At 40.3% G+C, this 18,445-nt stretch overlaps 1 protein-coding gene, 1 long non-coding RNA gene and 1 pseudogene across 2 annotated transcripts in view; 1 reads left to right on the top strand and 2 right to left on the bottom strand.

The window, feature by feature from the left end:
- Positions 1–18,445, bottom strand: part of LOC115731362 (disease resistance protein At4g27190-like) — a 77,693-nt gene that overhangs the window by 19,361 nt on the left and 39,887 nt on the right. The gene's annotated exons all lie outside the window — the stretch shown is intronic.
- LOC125315163 lies at positions 302–7,004 on the bottom strand. Its single transcript, XR_007198512.1, has 3 exons — positions 6,974–7,004; positions 1,420–1,422; positions 302–439 (listed from the first exon to the last, which is right to left on the bottom strand). It is a non-coding gene; the product is annotated as an uncharacterized LOC125315163 (long non-coding RNA).
- LOC115731205 lies at positions 15,286–16,988 on the top strand (annotated as a pseudogene).

Below are 18,445 nucleotides of genomic sequence, written 5' to 3'. Positions count from 1 at the left end.
TCTTGAGTTTCTGCTCGACTTCCTTCAATAGCGTAGTTTTCCCCACGCCACCAGGCCCGTAGACCCCAATCACTTTCAGCTTGTCATCACCCAGAGCTTCCATTATGCCCTTAAATATGGAAGCTCGCGAATCGGTGATGTTGTCGCCCCCATCAGTGGCCGATGAGTTCAGGTCGGCAGCACCGCCAACGAGGCTCGGCGGAGGACTCTCTAGGGTGCCGTGGACGAGCGCCGGAGGATCATTTTCGTGGTAGAACTCCTTCCATGTATTCTTCTGCGCAGTGAGTTTCCGGATCTCCTTGACCATCTTGCTGGAGTCTTTGCCGAGACAATAACGCACCTTCGGGTTGGGAAGCCACTCGTAGAAGCAAGTTTTCTGAGCTCTTCCGTTGTAATCCAGCACACTGCGCGCCGTGTTGGCAACGATCTGTCCTTTTTGCTCCCATTCCTCCACCTCGCGATAGATCGTTTTCATGTTGTCTCGAGCTTCCTTGACAGGACGCCGCACCATTTCCCTCGTGTGATCCAGCTCCTTAAGTTCATAGTCCAGTTGGCGAACTTTGCGGTCAGTGAAAAACATGTAGCCGCAGTGACGACCGACCGGACCTGCCAGGTAGTCTGCCCCTTTTAAAGCTACAGACGCAGCAGGGGAAAGAATCGGCAACATTTTCGCCGCTTTTCGACTTCTGCTTTTCTGGTATTCTTGAAGGAGAAAAGGAAGTTAAGCAACTGTATATGCCGAGAGAGAAAGGCGGAACTGATGGAACTCGGAATCGAAACGAAGTGACTGAACAGGAAAGATTCGATGGGATGAATCCACAGCCGAGAAAATTGAGGTGAAAAGAGAGAGCTTCTAGCAATGGGAGTAGTAGAGATTGAGGTGGAAATCCAGAGCACTTGGCTTTAATTCCCACATGTATAGGGACATTATATTCATTTCCCGAAGATGCCATCCCCTCCTCCAGCACCGGCTGTCCAGCTGTCACTATTGCTTTAAGGTGAGTTGAGTCCATACACAGTCTTACGCTGCAAAAATATTTTTCGAGAATTGACATTGATTGCACAAAAAATAAAAAAATATAAAAACGAACTCTATTCGATTTTTTTATTTTACATATAAGAGGAGATTTACATGAAAAATGTAACCGATTCTTTCGTTTCCTTTCCTTGGTTATTTGATTAACAAAATCCGGATCTGCATTATTGATCGCCACCTGCTTGGCCTTATTCCAAAATTGAGATTCCCTTTTTAATTCCAGAGGAGAATCTACGTATTTTTTTTTTATTACTTTAGTGCGGTGGTGAACGCTGATAGTAAAATTGATTAGGACTAGGTTAGGCACTTTGCATGCCGATCAATCTGCTAAGGATTTTTGTTATGAGCAATTTTATTTTTCTATCGTATCTTTGGACCAAGACCAGCTCCTAAAGTTGGACAGGGAATTAGTTGCTATGACTTTTGGGCACGCATGACAACACTTCTAGAGTAAAATTTTTGCTCCAAAAGTGATTCTGGAGCAGAAATCCTTTTGGTAATGTAATTTATGGAGTAGAAGTTCGTTTGGTTACGCAACTTTATTTTTCTACTTCTGGACCATTTTTTTTTTTGTTCCAGAAATAGTTTTGGAGCCGTTTGAGAAAGTAAAAAAAAAACAACAAAATTTACTTCTCTCCAAAAGTAGAAAAATCAACTTCTAGAGCAGAAGTGCTGTCATGCACGCCAACTGTGGCACTTTCACATTGATTGCAACTTCATTTTCTAGAATACCAAACATAGTTTTCACTTATTCAAGACACGAAAACGATTTATTTCCCATAATTAGATGCAATCTCATAATCCATCATATGAAACACAAAAAACACAATCGAGGAAAACTTATTTTTCCCCATAATGTAACTTGTCCAAACTTATCATCTACGTTTCCTGGACTTCCATTGGGGAACTACCCGTAACTCTTTCGATGCCAAGGAAAATCGGGAAACATAAGTTGAGACTGAAAAGACCGCCATTTTCGCAAACTAAAATGAAGGCCGGCCGGCAATAATCATATATAAATCTTCAACTTCCCTCTCACATCTGAGAAAAACTCAATGCTTGTTATTGAGGATCCCGTGACATTTGTCAACATTATGTTTATCTTTCATCAAAAGCTTCGTAACTCTGACCTTATCTGTATTTTTTTAGCATGGACTCTATGAATTTTGGCTCCATTTCGTACCTTTTGCCGTTGCATACAAGCTGCCTGCGCTTACATGTCTCGTGAAAGGCTGCATCTACCGGAAGATGGGCGTGGTCCCTGAAGTTGTCCTAAGTAGGAGATGCTGAGATTCAAATGCAAAATCCCGTCATATCTAGACATGTGATCGTTAACCCCTGACACCACTATAGAAGACGTTATTAGCGACAACATATGTATGGTAGTAAATAAAGATAACTTCGAAAACCATATTTGTCAGTCGCTTGAATATCGCAACAGATAAGTTGATTCTAATTATATCTTTTTTAAATTGTATATCTCTTATGTATTCGTAATTTCTATTTGTATTTGAGCGTGTAATCTTATTATCTTTACACATCTACGGAATCTCGATTCAGATAATGCATGGCTCTAGCAAATCAGCAGCAGCAGGAGTCCAGATTTCGATTCGGACAAAGCGCTTCAATCCCAGTCACTTCACGAGTTCTTTAAGCATCAGCTTTAATATAGGTGGCCAACAATGATAGAGTCCTCTTTGGAGCAATGATGCTTCGTCCTGTACCCGCCACCAGTTTTGGCCAAACTGCTTTTCTCATAGAAAGTTTGTATTATTTTCCTTGTAAAAGCATCTTGCGAAGCAATAAGTCTGCAATGGGCCTAGCTACATAAGGCTAACTTCGAAACAATGTCATCACAAGTTCCTTTCTTAAATTTTTAATCTAAATCAACTAATATTTTGGTTAAAAAATTATAATTTATGACGAAATGACGCCTTTTAGTCTTGTATTTCATGTTAGATAATGCCACATAAGAGAAAGAAAAATTAAAAAATCAAAACTCTGTTAGTCTAAGGAGATGGAATTGACGGACTGACTCAAGTGTACATGTTTGACAAGTTTTAAGACTTAAGACTTCATTTTTTTTTTATAAGTTATAAGACTCAATTGCACTTTCTTTCTCTCTTGACAAGTTATGGACTTATAATGCACTTATCATAGATTTTAAGTAATCTTGCATCATCATTTGAATATAAAATATAATAGAGCTAGTTTTGCAGCCTCATAACCTAGCATGAATTACATCTAAATTCTTTTTTCACAAGAAAAAAAATATGATGTAAGAATAAGGTTAAAATTTAGATAAATAATAGTTTCCAATATAGAAAAAAATATTCACAAAACCTTCTTAGGAGTTAAAAAAAAGAAAAAAGAAAAAGAAAAGGGGGCTCAGCTCCCAAGTGTTGTGTGTAGGTAATAGAACAATAGGGTGCGTATAATAACACTTCTGCTTTAAAAATTAACTTCTAGCCAAAAATTAAATTTTCTATTTCTACCTCTAAGCAGGTTTTTTTTTTTGCTTTAGAAATCAATTTCTAGAGAAAAGTAAATTTTTCTTACTTTTAAAATTTCAAGTGACTAAAAAATAAACGGTCTAAAACTATTAATACTGAGCAAAAATCAATACTTTGAAAAGAAAAAGAAAAAAACAAAAAAGCGTAAAAAAATATAAAAACATTTTTTTTTTAAACTCGAACGTCATGAAATCAAACTAACAAAGATCCGGGAAATTATTGTATTGACCAAAAACAAATTTTCAAAATATGTTTGCTCGGGATTAGATAGGGACTTCAAGAAAACTTATTATTTAGTTAGGAAAAAACACCAACCGGGGTATTCTCTTCAAGGACAATTATAAGAAAGGAAAAAGATAGAAATTGAGAAACTTTGTCATGCGTGCCCAAGTTACCAAAATCAACTTCCATAGAAATTGAGATAAAAAGATATACCAAGTGTGGTAACTAACAGACTTTTAAAAGTATGTAATAAAAAATTATGTGTTTTCGATAATCGTCTGATGGGTATGGAATGGATGGGTGGCGACAAAGATTCGTCGGATGCTCAAAGAGGCTTAGATACTCCATTAATATCTGAGAGACACCTATCCATGAATCTTGTGAATATGTAAAGGTTTTAAGCTACATACCCAATTCCATTGTGAGAAACTAAAAGTTCATGAAACGTGCCCTTTTCATTTATTTATTTTTTATAGAAACTGCAAAATATAGTTATCATTTATTTCTCAAAACCTCACTTTAATTGTTCCAAAACAACCCAATTTCATTGATTACAACGTGAACAAAATCCTCTGCAAAACAACCCAATTTCAGTGAATATGAAGAGTATTTGTACGTAGTTCTCCAAAAAAACGTAACAAAATACTCTTCAAACTCCCAAATCCTTACGTGTCTCACCCTCCTCAAGAAGGTCCACCATCGGTGCTCTGATGCTGCTCTTTCTCTCTCACTCTAAAACGTAGAGGAGGAGGAGGAGGAGGAGAGAAGAAGAAGACAGAACAAAGGGACGTTAAAAGTTAACCAGGGTGGAGTTAAGTTTGCCTTCTCGCCATCGGCGGTTCACTCGGCAATTATTAAAGCTTCCTTTTTGTCAATCTCATGCTGCAGATGGGAGCACGACTTCATACATCGTGTGTCACGTTGCAATTATTAAAGCTTCTTGCCATGTCAACCTCACCAAAATTTCCACGAAGCTGTCAGCAACCCTTTCGGTGAAGGACAGAAGAAAATCAAAGGCGCACATAGATAGTGATTGCAAGATGAGAAATGTGACAGATGTTAGAATGAAATGGCTTGAAGGTCCAAAAATTAACTTAAGAATGTGTCGGCATCACTTGCGTAGGATCCCCGACTCAGAAATTCTTCCTAGCGTAACATGAACCCAAATAGGTTTTTAGTTAGGATGGCCAATGGGCGAGGCCAGTTCGAAACCGTGCTCTTGAGCACTTCGGTATCGGTCGGCAGTGGGGTGTACGGATAAGCGGTTCCAATCCGATTTGATTCTTGAGAATCGAACTGATGGTCCCGATTTTCAATTTTCAAAATCGGGAACTTCCGGGGCAGTTAAACAAAATCAGTCAAATACAGAGACTTTTTTTTTTTATATAAATACAACAAGATTACACAGTGTAATCTTGTTGGAACTGTGGCACCTAACCGACTGAATGACACGAGCAATTGATAGCACTTCTGGCATTGCGCAGAGCCACCAACAGTAGAGACCGAAGCCTTCAAGTCTTTGCGCTCACCCAGCTTAATGGCCTTCTCAGTACTCGTCAAATTCATTTGTCTCTTTGCTTCCTTTTGCCCATAAGCATTGATATTGCGAGCAGCAGCCGATTTAGATTTCATAAATGTCCATTTTGATTATCTCTTTCACTGAATTATGAAACCGACAAACAAACACTCGGCTTTGAACTTGAAAAAGAAGAAAATCTGCAGAAGAAAATTTACACTTACTTAGGGTGTGTTTGTTTCACGAAATATTAAAGATTTGAAAAATATTTTTCAAAAAATAAACGCTTGTATCTTTTAGAAAAATTAGCCAGCAGAGAATATTTTCATTATTGATAAAACCTTATGCCTAACTTTTTCACGGTGATGAAAATATTTTGCATCCATTCATTTTTATGAGTGATATCAGCATTTATTTTTTAAAAAATATTTTTTAAATCTCTTATTTTCCCTTGAACAAACACACCCTTAGAGAAAAAAAGCGACAAAAAACATATTTAAAATTCAACAACAAAATTGACCAGTCCGGTTCAGGCGGTTCGGTCCAGTCCTGTACCTTTGGAATCGGAGAACCGAACTGTTCGGCTGTCAATTCCAATTTTAAAAATCGGGAACCGGACCGCCGTCCTTTGGAACCAAGAACTGAGCCACTGGTCCGATTCGATCTGGTCCAGGCGATTTTCAGTCCGATCGATCTAATTTGTTCACCCCTAGCAGGGTGAACGAATATTTCAGCAAAGATGACAGCAACTACACTGAAAAAGCCCGAGGAAGGGACCTTTTGCGGTGGTGGGATGCCAAAACGCTTTGTTTTTTCGATTCTTTCCCTGGTGGATGGTGACGTGCTCGCTCCATGGGCATCGACTGTAGCATCGGAGTCCACCTTCTGCACTAGCCAAAGAATTATTAGAGACCATAAGCAAATGTGGCCTCAACTGTCGCCTTCATCTCTTGGCCCATCCACAGTGCGCACGTGTGGTGCAATGTTTTGATCTAAGTATCTACATCCGTACACGGAATCACTAAAAAAAACATAAATGGCTCGTTTGATTATGCTTGACCTCAAAGAACTCTAAATTATTTTTTTGAGGAAAAATTTCTCTCCAAAATCATGTGTTGTGTTGATTAAAAACAATGGGGCCACTCCCCTATTACTTGGTACTAAAATTGCTTTTTGGCTCCATTGCCGGCAAAATGCTAGAGCTGTCGAATTACCCTGCACTATCATCTTCTATGGAAGCTTACCATAAATCTTTAATGCAAATTTATTTAAAAAGTTTTTTTTATAAATTTTGTTTATAATTTTATGCCTTTTTGTTGAATTTTAACCTTATTTTTAATTTTATTTTAAATAAAATCTGTATTTTAAAAGAATTTATTTTTAGGTAATTTCTAATTTTGATTTTGATTTTTTTTAATTTATTTTAAAGTGTAGAAGTCCACATGGCAGCCCACGTGGATTTGTTATTATTTTTAAATGTCATTTTTCATTAAAAAATTATTAATGACACATGGCAATTTTGGCCGAAAATTTTCGTTGGAGGCACCAAAGCGATCATCTTGTCTCCAACTTGATACTAAAGTGATATGAATTGGGAAGCCACCCACAGAAGCAAGTTTTCTTGACTCTTCCATCGTGTTCTGGCGCAATGCGTGCCTTGCTGGCGATGGTCTCCACGTCTATCACCCATTTCTCGACGTCGGGTTCGATCAGCTTCATGTTGTTTAAAGCTTCATCGATGGAATGCTGCACACTTTGCCTCGAGTTTTCCAGGTTCTCAACTTCTTCGTTAAGTCGACCAGCGTAGCTATTGGAGAATATCAGGTAGTCACAGTGACGACCTGCCGGAGCCACCAGGTACTCTGCCACTTTGGAAGCTATGGACAGAACAATATCCGCCATTTTCCCCCTTTTAGAATTCTATCTTTCTGGTGAAAGTGAGGGCTCGTAGCAGTATGATGAATACAGAACGGTTCCAACTAGAAGAACAGCCATAGAAGATTAGGTGAAAGAGAGGGCTCCTAGCAGTGGGCGTGTACCGAAATCATTTAGACGATACAATGGCGGTCAGAAAGAGGGGCACAAGGCGTTAATATAAGTGGCGTTACCAAAGATTCCCCTCGTGTCCACCGATCCGCAAAGACAGTCATTAAAAACATCTACTCTGCCATTTCTTTGCGAGTTCATACACAAGTGAACTTTGATCTCTAGTAGTTGAGACCCTTTATTAATACGTATTTACTTTGACGCCGGCAATCCACGATGTAGTTCAATTTTTCTACATCTGAACTTCGATGAAACAAGATTAAAATTTCAGGATTCATCATTCAATACCTAAGCAGTACCAATCGCAAATCTAAATCAGTTGAGTTATTGATAACCCAACTGTAACCGATGATACCTAAGATAAAAGAGTGAGGTTCGTGACACTGAAGATTAGTTACAATTCCGTCTCTAGCTTGGTCGATCTTGACACATGGAGCAACACATTTCGAGAAATTTGCAACATTTGTTCTCCAAGTACTTTTAAGGACTATAAGCTCTTGCGGCCTTTCATGGCTCTTAGCTTAGGACAACCATTCAGTTCAACGCACCTTAGCTTCTTCAACTTGCATAGGTTTGGTGTAATCGTTCAATTGAATCACGTGGAACAAAGATTCTGATTCCCCCAACCTTGAACTGCACGAGTCTTTCTAGTTGAGGCAGCTCCAAGGATTGTGCATTCCTCAAGCTCGATAGAGTAGGTGTCCTCGTGAGGCACTCGCACCTAATAATTTGCAATTCCCTCAATTTCGCCAATCCTTCCAAGACCGGAAAGTGTAGATTTGCCGATAACAAGAGTCGACAGGCATTGCGTCTCTGATAACGCCCAATTTATTTGACAAAATGTAAGGAAGATTAGATCTTGAATATCATATTGTAGATATCATGGTGAGATTAAGCTTGACTCCTGCATATCCGAATATCAGCTTGCAGATATCTTGACAAGATCATTGAAGGAGGACTCGCTCGAAAATATGCAAAAGGAAGAGTAGAAACGAGTTGCAGAATGTGAAAGCATGGCAAAGCGAAATGTGGAGGTCTTACTCCTTTTCATCTTACAATTTCAAAAGAATTCTGTAATTTTCATAGGAAAATCGTTCTTTAACTTTTTGAAGTTCCATTTCTCTTATGTATCCGTAATTTCGTATTTGTATTCCAACTTGTCATCTTGTCATCTTTACACATCTACGGAATCTCCAAAAGATAACTCCAACATGAAATACGTCATCATTTGAGTACTCCTTTTGAGAATGTGTTGACTCCTGTAGACTAGATTAAGTGATTAGATACTATTCCTTCAACCCAAAATGGGTAATGACTTCATAGGTACACTTAGCATCAATGTAAGTTTCTACTGATAATTTGCCACCGCATATTATCTTCTAACTTCATCATTTTTCAATCTCTTCATTTAGAACCTCTTTCATCGTCAATTAGCAATTGCTCTAAATTCCTCTAAATTCCTCTCTGCGCTTGGTGAAAGTATAAGGAACCTATCTAATTAATTTCTCCATCTATGGATCATCGTAGACGTTCTACAGTACCGGGGTCCGGAGAAAGCATAGGAAAGATGATTTTCATTATACCACCTATCACAAAAACATTTTGTTTTAGTGGGACGACTGCTCTGAAAAGACACTGCCTGTATTTTTTTTTTTTGTTTAATCTTAGGCAAAATGGCTAGTCGTACGAATATTATCACTCGAATGAGAATTGATTTAAGGTCAAAAGTCAGCCTCTTCCTCCTATTCATCCACAGCAAGCACGTATTGCTTTTCTATTTTCAGAACAAAAAAAGGCACTGGACGATGGACTCGATGAACTTGATCATCCATGGCCTCTCTTCTTTCTAATCAAGAGATGACGAGAATAATTTCGGAATCCATACCAATCAACATGTATTATCCTGGGAGTTGCTTGATTTACACACACTTAAGAGAGAAACTCCGTTTCATTAGAATCATGCTAGGATTTTCATTTATCCAAGAGAAATGCAAGCGGCTGAATCTAGGCCAAAGTCATCGAAGGAGATAACGACATGGACTCAAGACTTGACTTGGTGCTTTCCGGGTCTTGCACTGCACGACTTGGCCGCGTCTTAGTTTTCCACAATAGTGCTGTTGGTCCAGCCCCACCAAAGCGCGTGAACGTGGGACCTGTCACTTGATGGCTTAAGCACGCTATATTTACGTCAATTCAATTTTATATAAATTTTTTAACGATTGGGTTTTATACTTTTTATATTTGTATAAATTCAGTTCATCCCCGTCTCTAATTTTAAACTTTTTACATTTATTTACAAGTATGAGGAAAAATCTTATCGTTTAAATTAACATTTCTAATTTATAAGTATCGTATCGTGTCGTGTTCCGTGTGCTGTTTCGTGTTGGTGCTACACAGCGGACAACGCTATTCAATCCCAGTCACTTCACGAGATTTTTAAACATCCTCTTTAATAAAGTTAGACAACAACGATAGAGTCCACTTTGGTGCAATGATGCTTCGTCCTGTGCCCACCACCAGTTTTGGCCAAATTGCTTTTCTCATCAAAAGTTTGTACTATTCTCCTTGTCAAATCATCTTACAAAGCAATAAGTCTGCAATGGGCCTAGCTACATAAGGCTAACTACGAAACATTGTCATCACAAGTTCCTTTCTTAGATTTTTAATCTAACTCAATTAATACTTTGGTTTAAAAAAACTTATGATTTATGCCTAAAAGACGCCTTTTAATCTTGTATTTCATGTTAGATAATGTCACATAATAGAAAGAAAATTTTAAAAACCAAAATTAGACTCAATTGCACTTTCTTTTTTTCTTTCTTAATAAGTTTTAGGACTTTCAATACACTTATCATATATTTTAAGTAATCTTGCATCATCATTTGAATGTACACTTTAATAAAGCTAGTTTTTCAACCCCATAACATGGCATGAATTACATCTAAATTCTATTTTCATAAGAAAAAAAAAATGATGTAGGATGAAGGTTAAAATTTCGATAAGTAATAGTTTCTAGTATAGAAAAAAAATATTCTCCAAACCTTCCTTAGGAGTTAAAAAAAAAGGAAAAAGAAAAGGATGGGGACTCAGCTCCCAAGTGTTGTGTGTTGGTAATAGAACGTTAGGGTGCATATAGCAACATTTCTGTTTTAAAAATTAACTTCTTATAAAAAAATTGACTTTTCTATTACTACTTCTGAGCAGAGTTGATTTTTTTACTTATACTTTAGAAATCAACTTCTTGAGAGAAGCAATTTTTTTTTATTTGTTCAAGTGGCTCTAAAATTGCTTCTAGAGAAAAAATATTTCAGAAGTAAAAAAGTAAAATTGCGTAGCCAAATAGATTTCTCCCCCAGAAGTGGTGTTACCAAATGAATTCCTACTCTATAAGTACTTTGGGAGGAAAAATTCTGCTCTAGAACTGTTGTCGTGCCCAAATTGCCAAAATCAACTTCGAATAGAAATTGAGATAAAAAGAAATACCAAGCGTGGCAACTAACGACTTTTTAAAAGAAAGTAATATAAAATTATGTGTTTTCGATAATTGCTTGATGTGTGTGGAATGGAGGGATCACGATGAACATTCGCCGGATGCTCAAAGAGTCCTAGATACTCCTTTAATATCTAAGAGACGCCTATCCCTGAAACTTGTGAATAATTTTAAGGTTTTGAGCTACGTACACGATTCCATTGTGAGAAACTAAAGGTCCATGGAACACAGCTTCTTCATTTTTCTTTACAGAAATTACTAATTATAGTTATCATTTATTTCTCCAAACCTCAAATTTAATCGTTCTAAAACAACCCAATTTCACTGATTACAACGTGAACAAAATTCTCTGCGAAACAGCCCAATTTCAATGAATATAAAGTGCATTTGTATGTAGTTCTCCAAAATAACGTAACAAAATACTCTTCAAACTCCCAAATCCTCACGTGTCTCACCCTCCCAAGCACGTCCACCGTGGGTGCTCTGATGCTGCTCTCTCTCTCTCTCTCTCTAAAACGCAGAGGAGGAGGAGGAGGAAGACAACAAAGTGATGTCAAGAGTTAACCAGGGTGGAGTTAAGTTTTGCCTTCTGGCCATCGGCGGTTCACTCGGCAATCATTAAAGCTGCCCGTTCTGTCACCCTCATCCTGCAGACAGGAGCCACGAATTGATATATCGTGTGTCACGTAGCAATTATTAAAGCTTCTTGTCATGTCAACCGCACCAAAATTTCTACGAAGCTGTCGGCAACACTTTCGGTGAAGGACAGAAGAAAATCAAGGCGCACATAGCGATTGCAAAATGTGACAGATGTTTGAATGAAATGGTTTGAAGGTCCTAAAATTATCTTAGAATGTGTCGGCATCACTTGCCAAGGATCATCGACTCAGAAATTCTTCCCAGTGTAACATGAACCCAAATAGGTTTTAGTTAGGATCGCCAATGGGCCGGGCCAGTTCGAACCCGTGCTCTCGGGCACTTCGGTGCCGGTCGGTGGTGAGGTGAACGAATATTTCAGCAAAGATAGCAGCAACTACTTTGTAAAAGTCCGGGAAATACAATGCTGGCCTTTTGCGGTGGTGGAATGCCAAACCGCTGTGTTTTTTCAATTCTTTCCATGGTGGATGGCGACGTGCTCGCTCCATTGGCATCGACTGTACCGTCGGAGTCCACCTTCGGTACTAGCCAAATAATTATTAGAGACCATAAGCAAATGGTGAGTTCCAAGAATATGGCAATTGACTGTCGACTGCATCTCTTGGCCCGTCCACAATGCGCACATGTCGTGCAGTGTGATGAAATTATCTACACCCATCTATGGAATCGCTAAAAAACATAAATGCCTCCGTTTGATTATGCTTGCCCTCATCTAACTTCTTGGAACTTATCATCGATGCTTCCTGAACTTCCTTGGGGGAATTACTCGCAACTTCTTCTGCGTGTCTATTCACACCGATTTATATTTGACAAGAAATAAATAGGCCGATGACCTCAAGAGCCAAAGGACATTTTGCCTTACGCTGTTGTAACCATTAGGAGGCAAAATTATTTATCGCAAAACACTACAAGAGTAAATTTTATGATGTTGGACACAAAAATAATGAGTACACTTTGAACTATGAATACATAGAATGTCACATACCATAGAATTAGGCCAGTAAAAATTATGAGTGAATTGCTAAAACACAATATCATTGATAATGCCACTGTCAATTGCTTGAAAACTTGAGCTAATAAATGAAGGCGTAATTTAATCCAACTTCGCTCCTCAACCTCTAGGTTGAATGTCTAGTGGCACTTATCGTCCCTGTCTTCTTCTTTCTGTTTTTTTCTTTTTTTTTCGAATTGTTCCTGTCTTAGTTGAAGCTATTGCGACTCACATTTTGAGTGACGTAGATACATGGTAAATAATAGACCATCATTTTCAGGAAAAAGACCTCTGTTTTTTTTTTTCTTTTTTTTGTGATCAAAAGATAGTTTTATTCCTGAAATTAAAGGTTCATACTTTTTTTTTAATTTTTTTGGACAGGAAATAGAATTTCATCACTTTGAAACACCAAGTAAACTAGAGTTTTCAACATCAAGGCATAATATAAGCAAAAGGGGTTCAGGTATAGAGTACAGCCCTATTAGTTTCTTGCGGCCCAAAGGAAATTGTGACGTTCCTTAACTGGGCCAGTAGACTGCAACAATCCTCCACAATAGTCCGTGCAGTCCATGGGCTCTCCTTCAGGCCTGATATGAATTCCACCACTGATAAGCTAGCGCAAGATAAGACGACTTGCAGATCAGATGAAGACTTTAGTTCTGATCTGTAGTTCGCGAGGCTTCCTTAACCACGACAGAGCTTCACGAACGGCTAGGGTTCCTGCGATAAGGGGGGAAGAGGCACGAATCGACTTCGCGAAGCCATCCACGACGATCCCATCAGAATGTCTGAGAAACCCGGCCGACGCTCCAGCCAAGGTGTCACTAAGCCACGAGGAATCGACATTCAATTCCAACGAGTTCGCCGAGGGGGGAATCCACTGAGCAGGTAAAGACCTTCCTTTTTCCTTTGGCTTATCCTTTCTTGGAGGCCATTTTTCATAGCTGCTGACCAGTATTTGTGCTTCTTCAATGACTGAGCATGAATTGGGTTTTCGATCTTGGAATACCTTCAAGTTTCTCGCTTTCCAGATCTGCCTCAAGACTCCCGCGAAAAGAGCTCTGGATGACGCATCTGTGCACGAGGTAAGAGCTTCGTGCACCACCCACTTCTCAATTCTTGTAATGTTCGTTGGTGAGCATTTCATCTGAAGTCTGGAATATGACCAAATTTTCTGTGTCCATTCGCACAAGATAAACAGATGTTCGATTCTCTCTGGCTCTTGTTGACACAAAGGGCACTCTGGATCAGGTAATACCTTCTTTCTTGTGGAGGTTTTCCTTCGTAGGAAGAGAATCGGTGCACACACACCACATGAAAAATCGGACTTTAGGGAAAATCTGTAGATTCCAGAGTTTAGGCCATAGATCTTTAGGGGGTTGGTACGAGGAAGTGGCTCTGTTTGGTTCCGCGGTGATTGAGGGATAAGTGGAATTGTACCCGCTTTTGACTGTATAGGACCCTGAGTTGTTCTTTGTCCATATAAGCTTATCCTCATTTAGGCTTTGACTCAAAGGAGTAGCCAGCATGTGTGGCGCGATACTAGGTTCATACTTACAGGTCCAAAGAAGGGGGGTCAGTCCAAAGAAGGTCCCAAAGGGGTTGGGGCAGGAAGAAAGCCGAAAAACCAGAGCCCTAATAGAGCAAGAGCAGTACAATTTGGCAAGCCAATCTTCTACCTGATTTGCACTTCTTAAGCAATGGGTCACCGGCATATTGTGATGATGGGCCAGGATATCTTGGGCTTCGCGAATGTAAGTACGTGGGGTCAAAGGAGAAGGGAAAAACCTCTTCTTTTGGTGCTTTTCTTTTGTTTGCAAGGCCTAATTTTGATTGTTCCTTTAAGCTTCCGTCACTTGTGTGTAGACTTAAATGTGACTTTTCGTAGACATATCCGCTTTTTTGTTTTTTTTTTTGGGTCAGAAAATGAAACTGCCTTTATTTATCATCAAGAGTTCGTAGAAGACAAGCCCATAACAGGGACATCAAAACAGAGAAACTCCCAGGAAGTTTTGAGGGGGATTTGACAACCAAAAACTATGACAACCAAAAACTAGGAAGGAAATCCAAACGAAGGGCTTTAGCAACCCATTCGGCAACCTGGTTTGCGGTTCTACCATAGTGGGCCACGGACAGGTTTTTAAAAGTACGCAGATGGGCTCGGGCCTCCACAATCAAAGTTTCAATCTCCCAAGGGGTTATATCTCTTTCAACGAGGGCTTCCTAGAGATGGCCATTTGGAATCGTGGGCCCTGAATTGGTCCGTTGACTGGGCTCACGGTTCTAACCCGGAATCGGAATCGGCTCTCAAGGGCCGGTTCCGACCCGTTATTAGAAAAAAAAAAGGCCGGTAGGGCAAAGAGCCGTTGGGCTCACTCCCCCCCAAAAAAAACCCCAACACCAACCTCTGGTGGTTGAGACCCTTTGTAAATGTGCATCTGTTTTGGTTCCGGCGGTCCCTCGATTTCATTTTATTTTGAATAGCGTAACTATAACGAAACAACCTGTTTGGTGATGTTTTTGTTCCTCTGATCTGCTTCCCAAAGCAAAAACAATAAAAAAGAACTAGAAATATATTTGATAACGTGAATAATTCAGATTCAGATTTTGCTATTGGGAACACTTTTGGACCAATTTTGAGAAAAAAAAAAAAAAAGGAAGTTGCTTATCAAGAAAAAAAACACTTTTCTTCATGTTCACACGATTGGAGTTGTTTGACACCACAAATCCGCTTCAATCATCAATATGAAAAGTAAGCAAGTCTAATTATATTTCTTCTTCCAAAATAAATTTTATATTTTCTAACAAACAAGCAGTAGAAGATAAACCGTCCAACATAAGAATCACGAAACAGCCTTCTCAGATCCAAAAGATGGATCCTAGGTTGTTTGAAGCATCCTACACAGGGAATGTCGATCAGTTGCACTCCTTGGTCGGAGAAAACGTCCTCATCCTCAACGCCGCTTCTCTTGCCGAAGGAGACAGCCCGCTACATGTCACCTCGATGGCCGGCCATACGAGTTTCGTCAGAGAAGTCCTGAAGCTGAGGACGGAGTTCACCGACGAGCTGAACCAGGACGGTTTCAGCCCCCTGCACATCGCCGCGGCAAGGGGCGACGTGGATATGGTTCGGGAGCTTTTGAAAGTGGGCAGTCGCCTGTGCCTTGTGAAGGGGAGAGAGGAGAGGATTCCTCTCCACTATTCGGCCATCAAAGGGAAAGGCGAAGTCCTGAAGGAGCTGGTCTCGGCTTGTCCTGATTCTGTCGAGGAAGTGACGGCTCGGCGGGAGAGCGCGCTCCACCTCGCGGTGAAAAACAGCCAGCTTGAGGCGTTCAAGTTGCTGGTGCAGCAGCTGAAGCGGTTGAACAAAGAGCACGTCTTGAATTGTCGGGACGGCCAAGGGAACCAGATCTGCACCTCGCAGTGGCTAGAAAGCAATACGAGGCAAGCTGCCCAGTTCTTTTGACCCGTTTCATTTAGTCATATCGGTTCCTCTTCTCTGTTCTTGTTCTTTGTTCCGACAATACTTCATGTTAGTATGGTACTCAAGAGTCAAGGGTGGAACGCTTGTTTCTGCTAAAGTGTCGAGATCTCAACGAGAGTGTTGAATGATTAATGATATATGTTCTTGAATCGAACAGGTAGTCGAGTTCCTGGTCTCGGGCGATGCAATTGACAAAGATCTGATCGAAGTGAACGCCAGGAATGAGGCTGGTCTAACGCCTCTAGGCATTCTACTACTCATTAACAATGAAGCCGGTGATGCAGAAATCGCAGAAATCCTCACACGATGTGGAGCCACGAGAGCAACAGGATTGCCTTCTATGGTGACCGTGGCGACTGAAGACCCAGAACCCCGAACCGGTCAATCAAGCGGACATCACTTCCAATCACCCGGACGTCACAATTCACGCAGAACTTGGACCTCCCGTTGCACAAGTTTCTTGAGGGTCAATGAAGAGACAGACCAGTGGTTAAAGTACTTCGAGTACAAAAGAGAAAGGGACTCCCCGGGTGATGTGCGGAACGCCTTGCTCGTCATCGCCGCTCTCATCATAACCGCTACCTACCAAGCTGTGCTTCAGCCGCCGGGCGGACTTTGGCAGGACGATTCAGAGCCCTCGAGTAACAGCACCAGTGCCACGAACAACGAGACCACATCGCACAAAACCGGCCAGGCGGTTTGGGGAAACGAGTACCCGGTCGCTTACATCCTCTTCCTCATCTTCAACTCGATCGGATTCTTCGCCTCTCTCCAGATGATCTACTACCTCACATTTGGATTCCCGATGCAAATGGAGCTGCGAGTAGCGCTTGTCGCCCTGACAGTAACGTACGACACCGCGATGGGCACCCTTACGCCCAACACTTTCTTCAACTACTTCTTCGTCGCTCTGTCGATATTTTTGCCGGTCATAATCGGCCTCGCACGTCAGTGGGTGAGAAAATGAGCGAGTCCGCGCAAAGGACATGGTTTAATTAAGAATAAGAAACATATTTATGTATTCTTACCTCGGTCTCTTGTAGCCTAAGAAGTTGAGAGGGATTTTTTTTGTTTTTGTTTTGGTCAGAAACTCAAGAGGGTTGTTTTTTTTTTTTTTTTGGGTCGATGTAGAAACATAAAACTGTATTGTGTTATAAATAAATGTTTTTGTACATCTTTATCTCTCTTTACAGCTTCTATTCAGAAGAAGTTGAGGATATAAGCAAATTAACAATAAATCAAAAGAAATCAATGAGTGATCGTAAGAGATCCGCTGACTATCATAAGCGATTGCTGAGTATCATAATTAGTTGCAAAGGATCCGCTGAATATCGGGAGTGATTACTGAATATCGGGAATGATTGCTAGAGATGATGAATATCAGATTCCAAATTTGATATCCTTTGACAGCAAGCTGATGTGAGAGATCTCACTATAAGCATGTATTGTAATGAACGAAATCCAATGGTAGGTAGAGCTTTGGTGAAGATGTCTGCAAGCCGATCTATGGAGGAGATGTACTGAACATGGAGTTGCTTCTGAACCACCCATTCCCGAACGAAATGATAGTCAATCTCAACCTCCTGAATTTCGGCATATTGTCAAGGCGAAGCTTAGTTAACCCGAAGAAGGTGATTGTCGTTTCGGTGGCTTCTTCACATTCTCCATAGCCAGCAGTTAACTCCAGATTTTTACAACACCGCACCTCCAGCATTTCGATTTGCTCGAGAAATTCCGCCGTGAAGGCTGGGAAAAGTACTTCCAGTGGGCAACTCCGAACATATATGGAACTGAACTTTGGAAATGGGACGCTTGGGAGACCATCGTACGGCCATATGTGCCTCAAGCTTTCCAAAGATCTCAAATTGAGGCTCCTCAATTTACTGCTCTTTGTAACTGTCCCATCACTTTCGTATATGATCTCGATTGAACGGCATGATCTCACTTTTAGGAACTTGAGACAGCGCTGCAGCCTCTTCCATATTTGGGATGGGGCAATATGTTGGAGATTGTCGCAGTCCTCCAATTTAAGGGATTCCAATTTGCAAAAGGAATTAGTGGAAGTTTGATTGTTCCATAGGTCTTTGCACCGAGCGCTTGTAATCTCCATTTCTCTTAAATTGGGAAATGTAACATGCGCAAAGATAAAGTGAGAAATGAGGGTAGTGGAACAGATTGCTTCATTGTTTGCTCTAAGACATGATAATACAAGAATACGGATGACCATAGTAAGGATAGAGCAAACCATCTCATTGAACAAAGGTTGGGGTGATACATCACCCTCTCCGGTGGTCTCGCTTAACGGCCTCTCGACATTTGGAGGACTTGGTATGAATGCTCCAAAGTTGCGGCACTGCCTTATACATAGTTTTGTTAAGGAGGCGAAATCATAGGAACAACTTCCTGAGCCGAAGTTAATCTCTTCTTCCATCTGTTCGCAACCACAAATGAATATGCCTTCGAGTTTCACTAGAGTTGTCGCCGTAGAAT

The sequence above is a fragment of the Rhodamnia argentea genome, chromosome 5 (assembly GCF_020921035.1).
Source record: "Rhodamnia argentea isolate NSW1041297 chromosome 5, ASM2092103v1, whole genome shotgun sequence".
In the NCBI taxonomy this organism is placed as follows: Eukaryota; Viridiplantae; Streptophyta; class Magnoliopsida; order Myrtales; family Myrtaceae; genus Rhodamnia; species Rhodamnia argentea.
This window is presented reverse-complemented; position numbering and strand designations above follow the sequence as displayed.